The sequence below is a fragment of the Pseudorca crassidens genome, chromosome 19 (assembly GCF_039906515.1).
Source record: "Pseudorca crassidens isolate mPseCra1 chromosome 19, mPseCra1.hap1, whole genome shotgun sequence".
Lineage (NCBI taxonomy): Eukaryota > Metazoa > Chordata > Mammalia > Artiodactyla > Delphinidae > Pseudorca > Pseudorca crassidens.
The window spans coordinates 62,337,739-62,358,907 of NC_090314.1; the positions used below are offsets into that span (position 1 = coordinate 62,337,739).

At 44.1% G+C, this 21,169-nt stretch overlaps 1 long non-coding RNA gene across 5 annotated transcripts in view; it reads right to left on the minus strand.

The window, feature by feature from the left end:
- LOC137212961 (uncharacterized) overlaps positions 1-21,169 on the minus strand; it is a 120,891-nt gene that overhangs the window by 87,945 nt on the left and 11,777 nt on the right. For 2 of the 5 annotated variants that reach the window (XR_010937730.1, XR_010937729.1), the window contains exon 2: positions 567-729. This is a non-coding gene — a long non-coding RNA (uncharacterized lncRNA). Of the gene's footprint in view, positions 1-566; positions 730-2,828; positions 2,958-15,963; positions 16,856-21,169 lie in introns of those variants that run through there. The other 3 variants (XR_010937731.1, XR_010937733.1, XR_010937732.1) reach the window with 3 other exon arrangements.

The window sequence follows — 21,169 nt, forward strand, 5'->3', positions numbered from 1 at the left end:
ATGATTATCATAAATTAACATTTATTCTGTGCTTGCCAAAGGCCAGGCGTTCATTGCACTAAGCTCTTAACAGGCATCTGAGTGACTCATTCAAACATTTAAACAGCCCCATCCCATACAGTCGTCTCTTGACATCCCTGGGTGATGGGTCCCAGGAGCCCCTGCCGATACCCAAATTTGCAGATGCTCAACACCCTCATATAAAATGCTGTCCTAAGCGAGTACAGTCGACCATATCCGCGGGGTTTTGCATCCGAGGACTCAACCAACCGCAGATCGTAATTTCGCGATTGGAAGTCCTCCATGGGTTGAATCTGCGGATATGAAACCCGCGGATACGGAGGGCAGGTGCTGTACTCCTCTTATCCCCATTTTAAAAACTGGCGAGGTGGAGTAGCTTGCCCAAGGCCAACAATGTGAAAAGCGTCAGAACCAGGAATCGAGCACACGCTTTCTCACTCCAAAGCTGATGTCCTTAACTACCACCCAGTTACAGCACACAGTAAAATGAACGTGCCACCAGTACTATCTCAATGACTGGAATTGAGTTAATTAGTTTATCTCACCTTGCTACAAACGCACATAGGTTGGGCCATTAGTATAAGCCACGTTTTCCAAAGCGTAACCCAGCAAAGTTTCCAGGAGGGTTCTCTTATTCTCCTTCCTTCTCCAGCTGCGGAGCTCCCACCTCTCCAGACGCCACGCGTTTTTAGCAGACATCGGGTGAACCTTAAGAAAGAAGGCCAAACAGGAAGAGTGGCTTCTAGGAGAATTATAGCATCATCAAAATGCCTACGGGGTGGAAAAAATCAAAACACACCCGGATCTACACAAATTACACGGCAGCCCACCTGGGGCACTAGATTTGTAGCAATGTAACGCATTTCAGATACTATTAACTTTTGTCCTCTCCCTTTGGGCCCTTCTTCTGGTTTTAACAGCAAAGATATTTCATGCTTATTGGTTCAGGGGATGAGGTAAAGAAGGAAGCAAAGGGAAAAAATAATACTTTCCAGACTGTGATGTTTCAAAAGCCCAGGATGTTAGCGCCCTGGAAAGGACTCTCAGCTTAGACAAAATATTTCTTGGAAAACATCCTGAGTAAGAGTAAAGCCAGGTAGGAACCATGCAACAGGAACAAGGAAGTCCCTACGGGGACACGCTTGGGCCAATGAAGGAAGACCAAGTTGGGTGGCAGTTGTCTCATCCAATGCCCTTGTAACCTCATTAAAGAGCAGATAAGCCCGTGGGACATTTGGTTCCCCCAAATTTAAATACAATCCCAGAGCAGAAAAAGAAAAAAAAAACAGTTAACCGAGATTAAATGTTTTCCACTCTGGTGAAATAAGGGTTTGAAATAGAAGTTAGATTGAATTTCAAAAATACATTGTAAGTTGTTTTTCTTGTACACTCAGGCTCCTGGGCTAACATTCACACCTATGACCATTTATACAATTGAATGCAAAGCAGGCGAGCATTCCTGGCAGGCTCCTGTCTCAAAGGGTATCTCAGGGAAGGATGGAAAGGAAGACTTCACAGGCCACAAGTTTGGGATATTTCTGGACAGCAAAAGGGACAGGCCATGCTTTACTGCCAAGTCATCTCGTATTAAAGGACAATTTGTTTCTTTATAGACATCCCAGAGCAGGGACGTCAAACAATTTCGAAACACTTCTTCTTAGGGAAAGCGCCAAAATGTTACATAAAGTTAAACACCAACGTGCTGCCCAAGGCCCAAGACGAACAGCGAACCTCTCCAAACGTACTAGGAACCCTGTTTCCCTGGAAGGGGCAGCCTCCGCCTTTGTGCTCTGTGGACTTGATGCCCCTGTTTGCTTTTCTCTTTGAGAGGAGCTAGACAGGCTACATTTTTAGCCAACACATAAAGGATGGGAGAAATCCACAGAAAAACAGGTGCTGCATCTGGTTCCCCTCTGATGGCCGAATATCCTGAGTGTGGATCCAATTTCATGCACACGTTTAACTCAGTTGCTGCTTTACAGACAAGACAGGTACAGAAATGACAAGAGAGGTGCTTCCTGCAGTCACAAAGGATTCTGGGTCTTTATATGCAAAGTGTGGTCCAAGGACCCACAGGAATAGCATCACCTGGGAGCTTGTTACAAACGGCTCCTCTGTGCTGCACTCTTGGGCCCCACCCAACAGTGGAGCACACAGCACCTTTAGGGCCGTGAAAATACTCTGTATGGCATCATCACGATAGGTAAACGTCATTATACAACTGTCCAAACCCACAGAATATACACCACCAAGAGTGAACCCAAAGGTACACGACGCGTTTCAGGCGATGAGTTAATGTAAGTTCATCCATTGTAACACACGTCCGGCTCTGGTGAGGGATGTGGATCACGGGGAGGCTGTGTGGGGGGAGGGGGCAGGGGGTATATGGGACATCTCTGTGTCTTCCTCTCAATTTTGTCTTAAACCTAAACTTCCCTAAAAAATATATAAAGTCTTTTTTAAAAAAGGAGACCCCCAACTGCTCCAGCTCACGGTGGGAGCTGTGTGAAACCCTATAATAAGCACACAGAGGCGTACAGGCCTGGAGGGAGTCTGCCTGAGATCGAACCCTGCCCTCTTTACCATCAGCTTGACAGCTTTCAGCAAAGCGCTCTCTGGGCCTCAGTTTCCTAATCTGTAAAATGGGGACAATGATGATAGTAATGGAATTTAGCTTCCAGGATTGTCGAAAGGATTAGATGGAACAAAATACATTAAAAACATTTAGGACGACACCTGGCACAGTGAGCTCTCAGGAAACGTCAGCTTTTAGTGTTTGTAAGAGGAGGTGTTTTGTATGTCGATACCTCACAAAGGAGTTGAGACCATCTTGGAGATTTCTTCCCTGCTCTTCCTTTTCAGCGGCAGAAGACACAGTATATGGTTTTAACTGCTTCTGTCGGGTCCACGCCAAATGGTGGGCAGTGTAGTCAACTCTAGGGAAGAATGGCTTACATCACTGTTTCTCAAACTAGTCATTCTAGAAACGTCTTCATTTTTTTCAACCATTTCCATATACAACCCTTATACATTATTTTTACATAAATCAATTTACAATGAATCTGGATTTTTTAGAAGCCACATCCTAGGCAATAAATAAGACCTATGAAATCAGTAGTTTGATGTGCTAAGTTGTATTTTTTTTCTAATCCATGTGAAAGGGAAACCATAACTATGGAAATAAAAACATTCACATATGCATAAAAGTGTGACTGAGAACTTGAGGAAGTCTCTTCATTCCTACGTGAGCATTTTATTAGCTCCCAGCGGCACTTCTAAATGTTTTGACGTTAAATCTCTCCACCCAAGTGACTTGAGCAAAACCTTCTGGCTTCCAGCTCGTCCAGCTCAGCCAGGGATCAGAATCGCCAGTCGATTTGCCCAACATTTACACGGCCGGTGCAGGGAGGAAGAGACCACAGCTTTTCTGAAACACAGAAGGGGTGAGCATCCTTCTTTGCCCCGACAGCACTGAGACCGCAGCTGTGTCTCCAGCCCTATTCCAAGCCTCCCCACTTGGTGACTTTGTGTCTCATTCCTGCGATCGTTTAGAACGCCTTCCTTTCACATCAGGATGATTGGTGCGTTCATACTGCAGAGCTAGAAGTAATTATTTCTAAATGTCATGGCTTTCATGTTGCAGTTTCCCAACGTCCGAGGGGCCCAATTTCTTCCAGAGTCAGTCATCAAAGTTTTTTTCACAGAACCAACGCAATGGCTTGGTGTTCCTGCCATCCTGCTTGTCACAAAGCATATTTCAAAGGCTGCGTCTCCTGGGCCTCAGATTCCATTCTTCTTAAACATGTAAAAAAAAAAAAAAAAAGCTACTCCAAAAGGAATGTGTGAGCAAACTCCCATGAGTGACAGCCTCCAGCCCAGTTATTTCTTTTCCACATTTTTTCCTCTGTGAATTGCCTAGCAATAGTCTAGTGATCCTTGACAACACTAATTGAGGTATGAGGAAGGAGGACAAGTTAGTAGTGTCTCTCTGCTCTGCCTTAGAACAAGCGTGATAACATCCTTGGACATGGTTACCATCAACATTCAGTTCAATTGAGTAACATTTTTTGAGGGTTCCAGGCAAGCCACAAGCGCTAAGTGCTTCCCGGTGACAGGACTTCCATGTGACATCCTGCGGTCATCACAAACGAGGGATGTGTCTTTTCCACCCAACAAAAAATGTTTTCAGCTTGTGTTTATCTAAATCATGCATTCTCGCTGGGAGGAAAATCGGTTCTTAGAGGTGAAAAGGCCTTGGCCGTGAGAACAGGGCGCGGCCCTCCAACGCTCAACTCTACCCCACAGAATCTTATTTCCTAGAAGTTAATTTCTCTCATCAGAGACACATTTAATTTGAATTAATTGAAGTATTTAATTGCATTTAATAATTTAATTTTTTTCTCAGGGGCAGCGATAATGGGGGAAGAAAAGGTCGAGAAACACTGAAAATGAAATGAAACTGTACTTCAAATGGACTTCTCCTTTGACCTAGAAATTCCGCTTCTCTTATCCTCCTAGAGAAAAGGTTCCCAAAAGAAGCACGTATACAAGGTTGCTGACAGCACCATCTTTTTTAATAGTGCAAAAACCTACATGTCCATTAGTTGAAATGGTTAAGTAAACCAAACTCTGTATTATGAGAGACTATGTACCAGTTAAAAGGAGTAAGGTAAGTCTGGATACAGACAGTGAACCATGTCATATTACTGGGTAGAAAAAGCAATCTGCAGAATACATATGCGTGATCGCATTTATATTAGAACAAAAACACAAGATCTACATGGTTTTATATGCACATGTCATATATGTAAATACAAAAGAAAGCGCATGGTAGGAGACACACAAAAGTAATAAACCCAGGTTACCTCTGGGGAGAGGAATGGATGTGATGGTCGAGGGGTGGTGGAAGAGGTCCCTGGGCTGTTTATTTATCTCTTGCTTTGTGCTTTGTTTTTGCATTTTTTTCACAAGAAAGAGTCGTGAACAACTTGTAGAAATGAGAATAATAATAAATATTTACACAAAAGTAAACCCTACCTCAACCACCTGACTACTGCCCTGAAGAAAAAGTTAGTCACTTTATTTCTAATAAAACTGGGAATCAAAAGCCTGCAAGCTTCAGTTGGGTTAAAGTTGTATCTGTTTAAAAACTCGAATTATAGAAAAAAATGACAAGAAGATATGCCAAGGCTTTGAAAAGAAAACGTCTACCAAGGTTTGAATAGAAGAAATCAAACAGTAAAGAGATCGGGCTTCCCTGGTGGCGCAGTGGCAGAGAATCTGCCTGCTAATGCAGGGGACACGGGTTCGAGCCCTGGTCTGGGAGGATCCCACATGCCGCGGAGCAACTAGGCCCGTGCGCCACAACTACTGAGCCTGCGCGTCTGGAGCCTGTGCTCCTCAACAAGAGAGGCCGCGATAGTGAGAGGCCCCCGCACCGCGATGAAGAGTGGCCCCCCGTTTGCCACAACTAGAGAAAGCCCTCGCACGGAAACTCAGACCCAACGCAGCAAAAGTAAATAAATAAATTAATAAACTCCTACCCCCAACATCTAAAAAAAAAAAAAAAGTAAAGAGATCGATTTTACTACATAAAAATGAAACAACAGTGAGCAAGATTTCTCCAGGGCAGCTTGGGAATACGTATCCAGGTGTAAACCAGCACACCTTTAACCAGCAGTCATAATTCTAGGAATTACACAAGGATGTTTACCGCTGCATGCTTTACTATGCAATAGAGAAAGATTAGAAAGCACTTACAAGTCCATTACTAGAGGATCGATTAAGCAAAATATGGCAGATACGTGCAAAGAAACACTCTGCATTCATTCCCAATGATGGTCTATTATTTACTGACATGGAAAGAAATTTCCAAGACATTACTGTATTTTTTCTAAGTTGCATCCACCAAGGAGATTTCATGTTGATTTGCAGATACAATACAAATAAGGCTTTCACTAACTTGCCAGAGAGGAAAATTCTAATTGTTTAAAAAAAAAAAATGTATTGATGGGCAATCAAAGAAATTTGGTGGCCCTCTTTCAGGTGTAATGATGACCCACTTGCAAGGTCAAACAAACAAACAGATGTATTATTCCCACCTATCAAGTTATCAAATATAAAACATACATATAATGTACAAAAATATATTAAGAAATAATATACACATAGGAAAGGACAAAATCTTCAATGTAACAGGCAATGAATTTTGACCCCGATGTGCATACACACACAGTGAAACAAGACTTTACTGTATTTTATTTTATTTTTTTATTGCGGTACGCGGGCCTCTCACTGTTGGGGCCCCTCCCGCTGCGGAGCACAGGCTTCGGACGCGCAGGCTCAGCGGCCATGGCTCATGGGTCCAGCCGCTCCGCGGCATGTGGGATCTTCCCGGACCGGGGCACGAACCCGCGTCCCCTGCATCGGCAGGCGGACCCCCAACCACTGCGCCACCACGGAAGCCCTGTGTGTGTCTTAATGAGAAAGAAAATATAAGACATTTTAAATGTTGAGTCTGAACGTTCTAAACCGTTTTTCAATCTGTCATCAACGTCCACATTTTTCCACACAAAATTCAGGCGACCAATGATTCTCCTCCGGGATTTTCTTCTAACACTGACACCTGTTCTGCAGCTTTCGATGTTGGTGCTTTCTTGATCATACTACAATCAATCACAACAACCTCTCATTGCTTTGAAATTTCTTCCATCTAGTCTGTGGAACTTCACAATTTCTCCTGCCTTCAGTCACATAGCTTAGCGAGGGATAAAAAAAATCCTTCTGTGTGTATTTCCAAAATAAATAAATAAATAACGCAGCTTTCTCTACTCATCTATATCGAATGAGTCGATATCGACTCACTTTATCAAATCCCTCCCTTAGGGTCTCATGAAACCGTCAGTTTTGCAAGAACAAAACATGGAACTGTGGTCATTTCTCCACTGATGAATACTTGCTTCACAAATATCCAATTCATGTGCCACCTGTCTGGCAATAATTGTAAGATGCATCCTTGACTTCAGAGATGTTAAACTATGGACAATATACAGCCTAGAATTGATGACATATAGTGTCCTATTTGAACCTCCCAACAGCCCTGTGAAATAGTTAATGTTTTTACAGATGAATATGCAGAAATGTAACTAGAGAAAAGAACTTGTCCAAGGCCGCACAATCAGTGAGACAGAACAGATACTCAACTCCAGGAACTTCTGATGCTATAACCCGAGCATATGACCTCCACACTCTGCTACTTCACGAGTCAGTAGAGTCACCTTCGTCCCTAGCATCGTGGTCGACATTGTCATCGCCATGACTCTGTCGTGGTCATCATCATCACTGTCATAGTGAGACAGGCTGGGACCTGGGACCCTTTGCTGCAGGGCTTGCACCTGGACAAACGTCTCCTCAAGCAACAAAATACACAGAAACTACATGGGACTAAAAATAACTGCGTGCGTGCCCAGTTGGGGCAAATTCTGGACAACAAGATACAAAAAGGCCCAAAGAACCCAGCTGCCACTTCCGAGGAGCCGGGAGCGACAGCAGGGTGCTGCGCAGGGCCCCTGCACTCGACACCACCAAGGGGTGGGCAGAACACGTCAGCCACCACTCCCGCCCGACCCCCGGACGCACCCCTACCCTCACCCCACGTAAGGAGCCAGCTGCCCCCCGCCTCAGCCAGCCAGCAAGGGGACCTGTTGTTTGTTCTCAGTCCCCCTGCTGCAGCAGCAGCCCCAGTAAAGCCTTGCCTGAATCTCTTGTCTGGTCTCTGATCAATTTCTGTTGCTCAAGGAGGCCAAGAACCCCAGTCAGTAACGACAGTGATCACCAGCATTGTGGTCATCAACACAACTAATATTTACTGAGCATGTATTTACCTTGTGCTAAGCTCTGTGCTAAGGTTTGCCTCATAACTACCAACAGATAGGGTTTCTTATAACCTCATTCCACAAGCACTGATGGTAAGATGGTAAGATTCAACAGGATCAAGTAACTGGTTCAAAATTATTCATCTGACACCCGAATTCAAACCCTGGCCATCTGACTATAGATACCACACTCTTAACTACTACAGGATTAAGTACAGGACGCAGCAAACTGTAGGCGCTCGATCAATGACATGCATACTGTGCCTATCCCAGGGCCTGGTGCGCAGGAAATGAACAATTCTAACAACAAGAAGAGCAGCTAGCATTTACCGAGCAATTATGACACATCAGGCATTAGGCCAACGGCTTCATATAGTTTATTTCTTTTTGTCTTCATATGAGCCCTAGGAGGCAGGCACTGTCTTACCCTCATTTTACAGGTGAGGAAATTGAGAACTGGAGAAATTAAGAACATGTCCAAGGTTATACAACCAGTGAGTAACCAGCACTAAGTCAAGCCCAAGAAGCCTGATTCAAAAGCCCATGTTCTCAAGCACCACACAATATGGCCTCCTACAAAGAGCATCACGAGTGAATTTGTTTCCACTGACTCACTCCACAAATATCTCCAGGGCTGTGTGTTGTGCTGAGTGCAACGGATACAGTAAAGAATAAGAGAAAGATCGACTCTGCCTCCATGGAAATTAACAGTCTGGATGAAACACCAATCAAAATGAGAACACTGAAGACCGAATAGAAAGGTGGTGCTAGAACACTCACATTTACACCCTACCCTTCCCAAAACTCTGCTAAGAAGATAATGAGATTCTAATGATGATAACTAAAATGTATCATGATGTGTCAGACATTGATATGAATGTTTTACAGGTATTATAACCTTAAACTGTCACAGGAAAGAACAAAGCTGACTCCATATCGGATCTGTTTCTTTTACTTTAACCTTTGTACTCTATTGCTTTTGCTGTAAGTTAATCACTAAACGGAAGTTGCTTATAGCCTCAAATATACAGGATAGCCCATTCTCAAGGCCCTGACCTTTATAAGTATAACACTTTCCCGTTCACTCATAGAGAAAAAGTTGCAGAACAGAGAATAACATTTGTCTGGTTGGAGGTTTACAGGACCATCATGACCTGACCTATGGGGACAGATGCAAGAACAAAGGATGCTGACACCAAGAAGTCTGCAACAACCAACCACACCCCCTCCCGTTTTAGTATAAAAGGAACCTGAATTCTAACTCGGGGAAGAGGATTCTTTGGGACCCTAGTCCACCAGCTTCTCGGTCTGCTGGCTTTCCAAATAAAGTCACGATTCCTTGCCCCAATAACTAGTTTTTCGATTTATTGTCCTTTCACGTGGCAAACAGTATGAGCTTGGACTTAGTAAAAAAAAAAAAAAAAAAAAAAAGCCTTATAACAACCTGTTTTACAGATGAAAAAAATCTAAGGCTTGGAGCAGTCAAGGAATTTGTCCAAAGCCATACAATTAGTTTGTGGCAAAGCAAGTGTAAGAATCCAGAGCTTGCGCTTTAATGCACCTCTTTACACAGTAAAGGAACAGAAATATAAATTCTCAAGGACGGAGGCTTCAGGAGAAGGGATATCCTCGAATGGATCAATAGAAGCTTAAAGAATGGAAAGCAGGGCAGGAGGAGCGGCTTATTTCGCCGGGCAGAGAACATCATGAATAAAAGAAGAGGACTGAGAAAAGAACTGCTTCTCCCCACTGCTGGACTTCCCAGACACACATAAATTGGGGATATCTGATGTCACAGAGTGTGGGAGGGGGTCACAGGAAGTCACCCTAGAGTATGCGGTGGAAGCCGATACTCATCACCATCAACACCTTCACCTACTCCTGTGCAGGCAAGGACCCTCCCCGCAAGCAGACGCCAGCAGGGAAACGTACCAGCTTCCGGTGTCTCCTTCTGCATGGAGATGTGACTCACTCTTGGCCTCTCCCAAACTCTCACCTGCTCCTCCCACAGGGCAAGAATGGTTAATCTGGGAAGATCTGGCCACGCTTAGTTCAGCGCCCTGCCCCCCATTTCTTCTTGGGAGAGAGTCTGCCCAGGAGACAGCATGTTTCCTTCTGCTCTTCCCTGATTTAAGTCTCACCATGACAGGAGGCCTGTCTGGGTCCAGCACTGCCCATGACTGGGTATATAAGTCTCCAAATTCTAGGGTTCAGGTCACAGGCCCACTTGGCTTTCACTCTAAGCCACATCTCGACCTGAGCTTTTAATAGTTTAAGAAAAGTGGTGTTTTGATCTCCCATCTGCCTTAGGTTTTTGTCTTATTTCTCAATTTTCTCAGAACTTTGGTTCATTAAGAAAAACAGAGAAAGAGACAGAGAGAGACAAAGGAAGAAGGAAGGAAGGAAGGAGGGGAGGGAGGGAGGGAGGAAGAGGACAGGAAAACGGAAGATGCAGGATTTTTAAAAAATGTTAACATCCTTGGAGAGATATGAGGAGAATAATGTATCCATAAAACAAGAATTTATTAATCAGAGAGCAAAGGAGAGTTCTCAAAAAGTAAAGAGAAAGCTCTCAAAATAAAAATTTCTCTTGATGAACTTGAAGATGAAGTTCATCCTAGTTTCTCTCCCAGAAAGAGAACAAATAGAGATAAGGAGGTGAAAACTATTGGGTGGAAGGGGAGAGACATGAGAGAAAGGATCAATCCAGAAGGTTGAACAGCCAAACAATAACAAGAGCTCTAGTTCCAAACAGAAAACAGTAGGTAGGAAATATATATATCCAAGGAGAAAGGAGCCTCCAGGTTGAAAGAGCATTCTAGGAGCCCAGCATCAGAAGCAAAAAGACACCTGCATCAAAGGCACGTCCCCACAGAATTTTACAATCAGGGATCAAGAGCCACAGAAGGCAGCCCTCCAACAGCACCCCCACGACAAGGCACTGTGAAGGTTAAGACAGCAAACCTCCGAAATCTTCACACCTTCAAGCCCCTGGATTTTCTGCCGCAGCTTTTTTTATTTTTATTTTTTTTAGCCATTCCTGACCCTGAATAAAGCCAACCTTCCATTTTCTCTGTTCCTCTTCCCAAGTGTTGCTAGAGGAAGTTCTAAAACTGTGCTGATTGTGCTACAAGCCCAGGACTCACAGCTTCCACTGGGCACACCCTCTGGCTCATCACGCCCAGCCAACAACCTTCCCATCCCTGCATGGCCGTAAGAAGACAGTCGGATGTGAGTGTATATTCACGTGTGTAGATATGCTGCTTTCATATTGTAAAGTATATTACATACTATATAAAATATAAATAATGTATACAATTCTGTATTACAAACTATATCATTACATAATATCTAAAATATCTAAAATATTTTACATATAAAATATCATTACACATATAACCATATAACCATATATATACACATACGTATATATGTATATACCATATACATACACACACATATGTATATACGTATATATATAAAAATTCAGATCATGATAAGGGCTGTAAAATCCACATTCCTCCGTGAACGAGACCCTCACAAAACGTCACCCTGTTCACTGCATTGTTACAGGGACCCTTCTGCCTGGACTATTCCTACCCATTAATTCATGTTCATTAATGATAGTGTCTTCGTTCGAACCTCCTTTCACGCAGAGGCCTCCTTTGAGCCCCTACCCCAATGCGTTGTGATGCCCTGGAGCACGGCAGCAAACTCACAGGGAACACTCTGGGGTATTTTTTAATTTCAAGGGAAATCCAACAGTGGTTGACATCTGTTGGACACATAATTCCTAATTCAAGGTTTTGCAGTTTCAACGTTAGATCACTGCCTTCTTTTTGATCAAATTCGAGCAAAGTTGGGATTAGGGCAGTTGGCGTGATCCAAAAGCAAGAACCACCTGACAGGGCTTCCCTGGTGGCGCAGTGGTTGGGGGTCCGCCTGCTGATGCAGGGGACATGGGTTCGTGCCCCGGTCTGGGAGGATCCCACATGCCGCGGAGCGGCTGAGCCCGTGAGCCATGGCCGCTGAGCCTGCGCGTCCGGAGCCTGTGCTCCGCAACGGGAGAGGCCCGCGTACCGCAAAAAAAAAAAAAAAGAACCACCTGACAATCACTGTGGGAAAGGACCTGAGAGTGGCGGGGTCTGATCTGATGCCAACATTTGAGAAGTTATCCTCAACAAGCACACATGTAACGTTAGCAAGTAATCATTTTTCAAAACAAAAGAGTTTTCTCTCGATTTCTGTGTATTATTTTTCAAACTTCTACTAAATTGTTAGGACATAAACCCTAAGTTTTTTGGACCTGATCACTTAACAAACAGAACTTGGGTATTTCTCTTGGCCTCACGCACTGCGGAAGAATTACTAGGGCACTAAGGGCTCTGTGAACCCAGAAAGTTTGGGAATCTCTGTCCTAGACCATTAGATCCACTATCATCTGTCTTTGTGGGGCTCTTTACTTCCCTTCACACAACAGTCACTGTACTTTTTTTTAATATATAAATTTATTGCTTTTATTTATTTATTTTTGGCTGCATTGGGTCTTCATTGCAGCACACGGGCTTCTCACTGCGGTGGCTTCTCTTGTTGCGGAGCAAGGTCTCTAGGTACACGGGCTTCAGTAGTTGCAGCACGCAGGCTCAGTAGTTGTGGCTGGCGGGCTCTAGAGTGCAGGCTCAGTAGCTGTGGCGTGAGGGCTTCAGTAGTTGTGGCGTGCAGAGTCAGTAGTTGTGGCCTGTGGGCTCTAGAGAGAGAGATTTGTGGCACACGGGCTTAGCTGCTCTGCGGCATGTGGGATCTTCCGGGACCAGGGATCGAACCAGTGTCCCCTGCATTGGCAGGTGGGTTCTTAACCACTGTGCCACCAGGGAAGTCCTAGTCATTGTACTTTGTTGCAAAGTACTTTGATCTGCCTGCTGCTAGTACAGACCACGCGTGTGCAAGTGCGCACACACACACACAGGCACACACATCTCTATCTCCTTTCACATGCATGGGAGCCTCCTCCATTTGTAACTAGCATTTGAAAGAGGAAATTTGGAGAACAAACCAAATGAAGACGAATGAAACCGTGTCCATGCACGGGGTCCCTTTCAGGTCCAGCAGGAGGGAAGACAGTAGAGGCAGAAACCAGGGCAGCTGTTGTAAAACTATAGACAGAAAAAGGGATATTTCGCAACCTCAGGAGACAAAGCATAGACGGAGCCCAGTGCAGGGTGGCACCCTTGCACTTGACATTGATGCTCCCCCGAGCACAGGTTTTTCAGGCAGTGGGGATGGAACAGAGGAATGGGAGGTGGAATGGGAGGGTCCAAGCAGGACAGATGCACTGCAGGGGACAGACTGGTTTCTGGACCCACCCCTTGAGAGAGTCCCCTCAACATCTGGGAAATCATTTAAATGAGGGCTGAGAGCCTGCCATTCATAGATGGGAAGATTTTGGATCAATGGTGAGCTGTATGAAGACAAGGACAAAATCTAACATCTTGACCCTCGTGTCTCTAATACCTAAGACAGGGCTGAGCTCACGGTTAAGTGCTCGTTCATCTGTTTTCGTCTATGTGTGTTTCTTTGTTTGCGTCTAACTCCCTGCTAAGAGAGCACAAACCTTTCCAACCTATCCAGCTCAAAACATACAAAGCCAAACTCAATGTCTTCTCCTCATTTGCTCCTGCCTGTCTTGGGAGGTACTTTAACTGTCCCACGTTCTTCAATACCCCCAAACCAATCCTCCGCTATGGTTTCCATCTCTGGTCTCTCTCTTGAATTCTGCCTGAGTCAGGTCTTCATTGCCTCTTCCTTGAGCCTCTCCTCCATTCTAGCCCATCCTACACACTCCTTCCTAAGACTCTGGCGGGGAGGAGTACGTCTGACTCCGTGTGGATCTCTTTCTTGTACTTCCACCTCTGTGCTGTGTTGCCTGTGCTTAGTCATGCTGACTCTGCACCTTTTGCAAAAGAATGTTGCCTATAGCCAGAAATATACAGGACAACCCATTCTCAAGTCTCTGACCTTTAATAACACTCTTCCATTCACACAGAGTTAAAAAGTTGCAGAACAGAGAATAACATTTGTTTTCTTGCAGGTTGACAGGAACACCATGATCTGAGCTATGTGGACAATTGCAAGAACAAAGGATTCCAGCACTAAGAAGTCTGCAACAGCCAACCACAGCCCTCCCTCACCTTGTCTTTAAAAAAGGTTTTGCTGAAACCCTTTGGGGGAGTTTGGGGCTTTGGGGGCAGGAGACACCCATCTACTCGCGTGGCCCTGCAATAAACCTTTCTCTGCTCCAAACTCCCATGTTTCAGTTTGTTTGGACTCACTATGTGTTGGGCACACGAACTTAACATTCAATAACCCGTAACAAAACCCAACTGTTTGCTCTGCTACTCAGAAACTTTCCATGGCTCCTTAGTTCTGTCTAATAAAGACCAAATTCCTTAATGAAGATTGTGAAGGCCACTTCTGGCCCCTTTCAACATCAGTTTCTGCCATTTCCCTCACCCTGTACTGAATGCCCTACACTCGTGCATCTCTGTATTTTTACCCATTGCATCGTGTTGTATCTACTCTCTCATGCTGGATTATAAGTTCCTTGAACCCTAGGGCATGTGTTATTTGTCTTTGTAACCCCCTGTGCCCCTGCACCCAATACAAGTGCCTTGTTTGGGGAGGGGTACTTAATACACAGTCTACGGGAACAATATTTATTAGCATGATACTCAGGGCTCTCCCTTCCCCCCTTAATGACTCCACCCCAGGGAAGGAGACACTGACTTATCTGACTCATGAGTTTGGCAAAAGGATCTGAGTTTGCTCAACTCAGCACCCAGCCCCCTCCATTCTCCCTTTGAGGAACCAGCCACCTATAGTTAACCTGTATTCTCACTGAATTCTCATTTCTTCTTGGCCACCCAGAAAGTTTGGGGGTAGGATCATTCCAGCAAAGGAGGCCTCCAGTTTTGGGGAGGGATGCAAGTTTGATCCAGGGGCATGTACACAAACCTATTGGCCAGATTAACCCATGCCCTACAATATAATGCTTTGTGAGTAAGAAAGGTGATCTTTTTACCTCCATCTGTCTAATTCTTATGTCCATTTTTCACCTCTTCCCAATTAAGGCAGGTTAGAGGGGTGTTATATTTTAGGCCCTCTCAGAACCTAGTGTCTCACACAGACGATGTGTATCCTATATGTAGCCTTGGTTTAGCTGGCTCGAATTCTGTCCCAGAGACTTATTTTCAGCTTTCTCATCCTGAGTGAGATTGAACAAACAAAGCCTTACTTTATAAATAGTACAACAGCAACATGGCATCTCTCAACTGAGGAAATTGAAACATTTGGGTTTTGAGAAACACTATTTGTTATTGCACAAACAGCAGGCGGTTGGGAAAAGCCAAAAGTGAATTTTCCATGTCAAATTCCTCTTCATCTATAAATCCTCCCCTTCCCGGGGAAATTTATAGGATTCTGGCTCCCGTTTCCCTTTGGTCATCAAATTTAATTTCCCAGGAGGTTTGTGTTTCCTTTTTTTAGTTTCTATTCTAAACTTGTAACATTTTCCCGATTCTTGACGTTCCAGATCTTCTCCTGTCTCCTCAATCTGTCACTTCTAACCTATTCCTTCCCTCTACCTCCACTCTCCACTTTTATTCCTCTGTAAATTCTAGAAATGACCAGACCTCCTGCTTCTCGAAGATCCATTCTGAGCCTTTGCGTTTCTTTTGTTAACATCTCAGAACATCCACCAACATTTTTCATCCTTCTCTCCATTCTTTGATCATATGCCTCTTCTCCTCCAAAGTGAGCTTTTCACTTCTACCCTCCATTGAACCCAGGAGACCCACTTTTCTCCATTCCTTTTACATCCTTTCTATTGCTTTTTCTCCCCTGGCTGCTTCCCACCGCCTTTGAACATACCCAGATCCCTTCGTTTTGAAAACCCTCTCACTTTTCACTTCATTTGTTGCCCAAATGAAGGCTGCCTTCCCGGCTGCCTTCCCGGCTCACCGCCCTCTCATTCACTGTCAAAGCTCTAAAAACATCATTACACAGGTTCTACCTGTATTTCCACATCACTGAATTGCTCCAGGACTCCACGACCTTTTGCTTCCAACCTAAGCATTCAGTGGAAAGAACTGCTCTTAAAGTTCACCAACAATTTCTTCATTGTCACATTCTTCAGTCTTTACTCAGCCCTTGTTCCTCTTGACTTCTCTGATTCATTCAACACTGATGGCCACGTTCTACCCAACCAACACCACCGGCTTATTTATCTGTCTTTTTGTCTTAGTCTTTTGTTCTGTCTCTCAAAACTGTGATCCAGTCCTGAGTCTTGGTAAACTCTACAGCAAGCATTCGTGGTTGCTGTGCTCACGTGACCTGACTAATAGAACAAGGTGTTCAACCCAATCATGGCAAAATGTTCCCATTTGACGGCGAGTGGTGTAGGGATGGGCATATGAACCATTTCTGATCCATGATAAAGGGAAGACCTCTTAGGGGTTCAGGGGAACATTTTACTTCCTATAAGAGAGGCATACAAGGAGAAAAGCATTTCTTCCCGCCCATCTCCTTTTTCTTGGGATGTCATCACATAAGAACATGAAGTATCCAGCCGTGCCATCTCGTCACCAAGAGGGAAGGTCAAGAGAAGAACATAGAAGCCAAGACTGTCCCCTGACATCAAGGAAATTCCAAGCCAATGCTGAAACTTCCCATATGCTTGAACAACAACAGGTCTAGAGTTAAGTAATCAACTATTGACTGTACTTCTATTACTTGCACCCAAATACATTGAAGCATTCTTCCAAAACTCTACCTCATCCATTCTCACAGAATAGACTGTGATATCTATGCTGACCTCATCAAGATCCTTATGTCCAAATGTCTCTCCCACCCCCAGATTCCCCGAGTCCTCGGTGTTTCCACTCGGGTTTCACACCATCAGCTTAAAGCACCATGTTCCAATCCACACTCGTCAGTTTTCCGCTAAAGTCAGCCAGCCTTTTGTCATCTTCATAAAGATTAAGAAACCATTTGAGCTTTATTAGAAGAACATGAGTTTCAACCTTGCTAGAACTTCCCAGGTGGTATGGGTCGGGGCGGGGGGAATTATGCAGACAGGTAAGACAGAATTTAAGATGTATGTCTTAATGAGGCTTATCTCTGTCTGGGTATGCTAGGTATTTCACGATGGATATGGGTATAAAAACACGGATGAGACACAGGGTACAGAGCAGGAAGTGGCCAAAGATAAAGCCCAAATGAGAGCAGTCATGAGGCCACAAGAGACGCCTTCTCAAAGAGTTCGGCCTTAATGGTGTCGATGGTGTGAGATTTTAAGCTGTGGAGCAACATGACAGATTTACACTTTGCAGAAGGAGCTTCAGCGACAGCATGAAGAATGGGTCAGAAGATGAAAGCCTGAGATACCAGAGCTTTTAAGGCAGGTAACTGAGCCGGGCAGCGGTTGCCAAGATCACTTCTTAGCTGAGGCAGCCCTGCCAGTGACAGCGCAAAGCATGGTGCAAGATCCCCACCAACACAGGACTCCAGAGCTCTCCACTGGGCTGGTGGAGACTATCGGAGCTTCCTCGCAGTCAGATGGCCCCTGCTGCCCAGTAAATCTCGTGTACGCAGCATCGGTATCCCAGAGAACCCGACGGACGCAAAGGACATGAGTTCATGCCTGTTATTCGATTTGCTTAAATAAGCATTTAATAGGTATTAAGGTAAAGAGGTAAGAGGTTAGTGATTTCCTCAACTAACCAAAACTACCAAATACAGATATTCTTATTCAAAGCAATTCACTTTCTAATTAATGTGCTCAGTCCTCCCTGGTTCTTTTTTTTAAATTAATTTTTATTGGAGTATAGTTGCTTACAACGGTGTGTTAGTTTCCACTGTACAGCAAAGTGAATCAGCCATACGTATACCTATATCCCCTTTCTTTTGGATTTCCTTCCCATTTAGGTCACCACAGTGCATTAAGGAGAGTTCCCTGTGCTATACAGTAGGTTCTTATTAGTTGTCTATTTTATACATAGTATCAATAGTGTGTATGTGTCAGTCCCAATCTCCCAATCCCTCCCTCCCCTCCCCCCTTCTCCCTTGGTATCCATACATTTGTTATCTATGTCTACGTCTCTATTCTCCCTGATCGTGTATCTCTGTTAACCCAGAATATAACCATATTCCATCAATACTCTCTCCAAAACATCCTCAATTTCTATTGTTTTACTTTCCTCTTAAATTTTATCTTGCAACCAAATATTACGTAGGAAAAATAAACAAGGATGAATAAATAAATCACGTGTAAAAGAATTCATTCAAGTCCCTTTGTGTAGGTCATCACTGATTATTTTCCAGACTCAGCTACCTTATGACATAAACCACAGTCATTCAACACATAACTCCATATGGCAAAAGCTCTGTATAGTAAGGTGAACTTACAAGGCATCTATTAAATCTGTTCCCAGAACATCACGGGCAGAAGCATTGCCAAGAGAATTAATTGAAAAGATTCTTGTTTCTGAGAATCTAACAATTTGTTTCACAAAGACAGAGGTTCATTTTCTCTTTCTTCCTTTTATACCAATCATCACTGATCCCAGATTAATCTTCCAAGAAAAGCACATATAGCTACAAATATGTTGGCATTTCCTTCTTACAAGAAAAGCAACAGGGACGTCCCTGGTGGCACAGTGGTTAAGAATCCGCCTGCCAATGCAGGGGGCACGGGTTCGAGCCCTGGTCCAGGAAGATCCCACACGCCATGGAGCAACTAAGCCCGTGCACCACAACTGCTGAGCCTGCGCTCTAAAGCCCATGAGCCACAACTACTGAGCCCGCGTGCCGCAACTACTGAAGCCCGCGTGCCTAGAGCCGGTGTTCTGCAACAAGAGAAGCCACTGCAATGAGAAGCCCGCGCACCGCAACGGAGAGTAGCTACTGCTCACCACAACTAGAGAAAGCCAGCACACAGCAACGAAGACTCAACGCAGCCAAAAATAAATAAAAAGAAAAAAAAGAAAAAGAAAAACAACAAAGCAGATAAAAATCTGCTTTCCCAGATTCTAGACAGCCAGTACTGTATTACTGGTATCCTATTGCAACTTTCTGATTTTTTCTTTCAGGGGTCAGCAAACTACCACCCATGGACGTCATCTGGCCCACCTCTTGTTTTTGTAAATAAAGTTTTCCTGGAACACAGAGATGCTGTGTGTTTACTATTGTCTCTGGCTGCTTTCCTACTACAATGACAGAGTTAAATCATAGCGACAAGGACCATCTAGCCTACAATGCCTGAAATATTTACTATCTGGCTCTTAACAACAACAACAAAAATTGTCCTAATTTAAAAAGCATGGCATTTTCTCACATTTCAGGTATTTATTCGTTCATCATTAACCATTCAAAACATTTTAACTGATACTTTAACATGTTAACATCATTGTTAATGTGTCAATCTGAAATCAGCAATGATTTTTTTTTTCTTTTTTTGCGGTACGCGGGCCTCTCACTGTTGTGGCCTCTCCCGTTGCGGAGCACAGGCTCCGGACGCGCAGGCTCAGCGGCCATGGCTCACGGGCCCAGCCGCTCCGCGGCACGTGGGATCTTCCCGGACCGGGGCACGAACCCGTGTGCCCTGCATCGGCAGGCGGACTCTCAACCACTGCACCACCAGGGAAGCCCCGGCAATGATTTTTGAAGATCATAATGAATTACTTTTCTTTTCTTTTGATTAATATGTGATTATTATTTTTTTAATGAACCTAACTTTTAAAAATCTATCACCAAGAAGACATTTAGAATCTTGAGTATAGCACTCTATATTCATCCATGTTTTAGGCTAGCTTTAAACTTCAAGCTTTAAAACAAAATAAGATTAACCTCCACAAAAGACTGGAAATAAAACTATAGCTTTAAAAAAAATTAAAAGATAATTATACCCTAACTGCCGTGTTTTCCTTTCTTTCCTTTTGGAAAGATTGCCTCTCTAAATAAAAGAAGATGTCAGCCTTTTAAAATGCCTTTTATCCCCGGATCTTTTGACGTCACAGACCTTCCTATTTTAATGGTGCAACATCTTCCTAGGAATTAATCAATGAATCATAGCCTGAGAATGAGATGGAAAAGGAGGAGGAGGTCTACGCTGAAAGAAAGAGATGCAGGGAGATTCCAGACCTGATCTGCTGCCATAGGCGGTGAGGGCTGCCCAGACCACAAGTGTGCTCAACTCAGGTGCCCAGGAGGCTAAGCGTGGACGTCTGGTTACTGACTTCCGTGTCCAGCTTTGAGCTGGGAGCTCTTCAGGTTTGCCCTAGAGCATAAGCGAACACAGGTCTCTGCGTGATGAACTTGCCCCTCTACCTGAGATGCCTTATTTCCTCCCCGTTTTCTTCTCAAAGTGGATACAGTTGTTTGGGGTTTTGTGAACTGTGGGTTCAACCATATCTTCAAGAGGATGAGGTCGGCATTTCTCAACGTAGTCCCTCATTTGTCATATGCCAACTATTTTTTTACTTTTTATTTCAAAAGTAATACAAAGATCTTTGCATAAAAATCATAAAAATACTGGTAAGCAAAAAAAAGACAGAGGAAAATTCAGATGATCCCTAAATCCTACCACCCAAGAAGCCACTGTAACATGTTGCTATATATTTGGTCATACGTGTCGTGGGTCAAATGTGCTCATCCACTTCCCCCAAAAGATATGTCAACTAGACCTGGAAATGTGACCTGATTTGGAAAAAGGTTCTTCGCAGATGTAATTACGTTAAGGATCTCAAAATGAGAGCACCCTGGATTATCCGACAGGTGCTGAATCCAATGGCTCGTGTTCTCATAAGGAGAGGAGAAAGTACGTGAAGACAGAAGCAGAGACTCGAGTGGTGCAGCCACGGGCCAAGGAATGCCTGTGACCCAAGCGGGGCCCTGTGGTCCTTCCCGCCCATGTCCTCCACCTGCCTTTTGTCTGTAGAAAAACTTTAGCCAAAGAATACGTTTAATTAGAGACGCGAGAAAATGCAGAAGCCAAGGAAAGCAAACAGGGCAAAATAATAACAGCTGAGTCATTAAACAGGGTCAATGACCTTTGGCTCCTTCTCAAAGGCTATAGATGATATTCTGAGCCACGTCCTGTGAGCTGCCTTAGAGATACTGAAACCCCACCAGGCGGAAGAAGTTAACTACATGGTGACCAGACTGTAGCTGTGACATAAGCTGCCATAATTCCAAGGCCTCAGGGAAATGGGAACAAACCT